Here is a 3,329-nt window from a genome sequence, read left to right as displayed (position 1 = left end):
TCCCCTCGCCCAGACCTTTCCAACGCCACCCGGGTGAAGGTGCTACGAGGTCCCGAAGTGGAGATGCCTGTCAATGAGCACCTTTTCCCAGCTTTGAATGCAGGTTTCCAGCTTCAGACAAAATGTGGCTCCAAACGTGCAGTTTTGCGCCCGAACGTGGGATTTCGCTGGGGACGGTTTCTAAATTCAAGTTGGCACGGGGGGCAGCGGTGTGTGTGGTTATTTTCCCAGGATTGATGATCCCCAATTCGGTGGGTCCGTTTAAAGTTTTGTTTGGGCTCCCGTTTCGCGGGGAAGCGCGTGCGCGTGGCGAGCCTGACCTCCCCGTGTCCCCCTCGCCCAGACCTTTCCAACGCCACCCGGGTGAAGGTGCTACGAGGTCCCGAAGTGGAGATGCCTGTCAATGAGCACCTTTTCCCAGCTTTGAATGCAGGTTTCCAGCTTCAGACAAAATGTGGCTCCAAACGTGCAGTTTTGCGCCCGAACGTGGGATTTCGCTGGGGACGGTTTCTAAATTCAAGTTGGCACGGGGGGCAGCGGTGTGTGTGGTTATTTTCCCAGGATTGATGATCCCCAATTCGGTGGGTCCGTTTAAAGTTTTGTTTGGGCTCCCGTTTCGCGGGGAAGCGCGTGCGCGTGGCGAGCCTGACCTCCCCGTGTCCCCCTCGCCCAGACCTTTCCAACGCCACCCGGGTGAAGGTGCTACGAGGTCCCGAAGTGGAGATGCCTGTCAATGAGCACCTTTTCCCAGCTTTGAATGCAGGTTTCCAGCTTCAGACAAAATGTGGCTCCAAACGTGCAGTTTTGCGCCCGAACGTGGGATTTCGCTGGGGACGGTTTCTAAATTCAAGTTGGCACGGGGGGCAGCGGTGTGTGTGGTTATTTTCCCAGGATTGATGATCCCCAATTCGGTGGGTCCGTTTAAAGTTTTGTTTGGGCTCCCGTTTCGCGGGGAAGCGCGTGCGCGTGGCGAGCCTGACCTCCCCGTGTCCCCCTCGCCCAGACCTTTCCAACGCCACCCGGGTGAAGGTGCTACGAGGTCCCGAAGTGGAGATGCCTGTCAATGAGCACCTTTTCCCAGCTTTGAATGCAGGTTTCCAGCTTCAGACAAAATGTGGCTCCAAACGTGCAGTTTTGCGCCCGAACGTGGGATTTCGCTGGGGACGGTTTCTAAATTCAAGTTGGGACGGGGGGCAGCGGTGTGCGCGGTTATCTCCCCGGAAAAAGCCGTCCCCAGCTCGGTGGGTCCGTTTAAAGTTTTGTTTGGGCTCCCGTTTCGCGAGGAAGCGCGTGCGCGTGGCGAGCCTGACCTCCCCGTGTTCCCCTCGCCCAGACCTTTCCAACGCCACCCGGGTGAAGGTGCTACGAGGTCCCGAAGTGGAGATGCCTGTCAATGAGCACCTTTTCCCAGCTTTGAATGCAGGTTTCCAGCTTCAGACAAAATGTGGCTCCAAACGTGCAGTTTTGCGCCCGAACGTGGGATTTCGCTGGGGACGGTTTCTAAATTCAAGTTGGCACGGGGGGCAGCGGTGTGTGTGGTTATTTTCCCAGGATTGATGATCCCCAATTCGGTGGGTCCGTTTAAAGTTTTGTTTGGGCTCCCGTTTCGCGGGGAAGCGCGTGCGCGTGGCGAGCCTGACCTCCCCGTGTCCCCCTCGCCCAGACCTTTCCAACGCCACCCGGGTGAAGGTGCTACGAGGTCCCGAAGTGGAGATGCCTGTCAATGAGCACCTTTTCCCAGCTTTGAATGCAGGTTTCCAGCTTCAGACAAAATGTGGCTCCAAACGTGCAGTTTTGCGCCCGAACGTGGGATTTCGCTGGGGACGGTTTCTAAATTCAAGTTGGCACGGGGGGCAGCGGTGTGTGTGGTTATTTTCCCAGGATTGATGATCCCCAATTCGGTGGGTCCGTTTAAAGTTTTGTTTGGGCTCCCGTTTCGCGGGGAAGCGCGTGCGCGTGGCGAGCCTGACCTCCCCGTGTCCCCCTCGCCCAGACCTTTCCAACGCCACCCGGGTGAAGGTGCTACGAGGTCCCGAAGTGGAGATGCCTGTCAATGAGCACCTTTTCCCAGCTTTGAATGCAGGTTTCCAGCTTCAGACAAAATGTGGCTCCAAACGTGCAGTTTTGCGCCCGAACGTGGGATTTCGCTGGGGACGGTTTCTAAATTCAAGTTGGGACGGGGGGCAGCGGTGTGCGCGGTTATCTCCCCGGAAAAAGCCGTCCCCAGCTCGGTGGGTCCGTTTAAAGTTTTGTTTGGGCTCCCGTTTCGCGAGGAAGCGCGTGCGCGTGGCGAGCCTGACCTCCCCGTGTTCCCCTCGCCCAGACCTTTCCAACGCCACCCGGGTGAAGGTGCTACGAGGTCCCGAAGTGGAGATGCCTGTCAATGAGCACCTTTTCCCAGCTTTGAATGCAGGTTTCCAGCTTCAGACAAAATGTGGCTCCAAACGTGCAGTTTTGCGCCCGAACGTGGGATTTCGCTGGGGACGGTTTCTAAATTCAAGTTGGCACGGGGGGCAGCGGTGTGTGTGGTTATTTTCCCAGGATTGATGATCCCCAATTCGGTGGGTCCGTTTAAAGTTTTGTTTGGGCTCCCGTTTCGCGGGGAAGCGCGTGCGCGTGGCGAGCCTGACCTCCCCGTGTCCCCCTCGCCCAGACCTTTCCAACGCCACCCGGGTGAAGGTGCTACGAGGTCCCGAAGTGGAGATGCCTGTCAATGAGCACCTTTTCCCAGCTTTGAATGCAGGTTTCCAGCTTCAGACAAAATGTGGCTCCAAACGTGCAGTTTTGCGCCCGAACGTGGGATTTCGCTGGGGACGGTTTCTAAATTCAAGTTGGCACGGGGGGCAGCGGTGTGTGTGGTTATTTTCCCAGGATTGATGATCCCCAATTCGGTGGGTCCGTTTAAAGTTTTGTTTGGGCTCCCGTTTCGCGGGGAAGCGCGTGCGCGTGGCGAGCCTGACCTCCCCGTGTCCCCCTCGCCCAGACCTTTCCAACGCCACCCGGGTGAAGGTGCTACGAGGTCCCGAAGTGGAGATGCCTGTCAATGAGCACCTTTTCCCAGCTTTGAATGCAGGTTTCCAGCTTCAGACAAAATGTGGCTCCAAACGTGCAGTTTTGCGCCCGAACGTGGGATTTCGCTGGGGACGGTTTCTAAATTCAAGTTGGCACGGGGGGCAGCGGTGTGTGTGGTTATTTTCCCAGGATTGATGATCCCCAATTCGGTGGGTCCGTTTAAAGTTTTGTTTGGGCTCCCGTTTCGCGAGGAAGCGCGTGCGCGTGGCGAGCCTGACCTCCCCGTGTTCCCCTCGCCCAGACCTTTCCAACGCCAC

The sequence above is a fragment of the Osmerus eperlanus genome, unplaced genomic scaffold (assembly GCF_963692335.1).
Source record: "Osmerus eperlanus unplaced genomic scaffold, fOsmEpe2.1 SCAFFOLD_203, whole genome shotgun sequence".
Taxonomy (NCBI): domain Eukaryota; kingdom Metazoa; phylum Chordata; class Actinopteri; order Osmeriformes; family Osmeridae; genus Osmerus; species Osmerus eperlanus.
Note: the sequence above shows the minus strand (reverse complement) of the source record.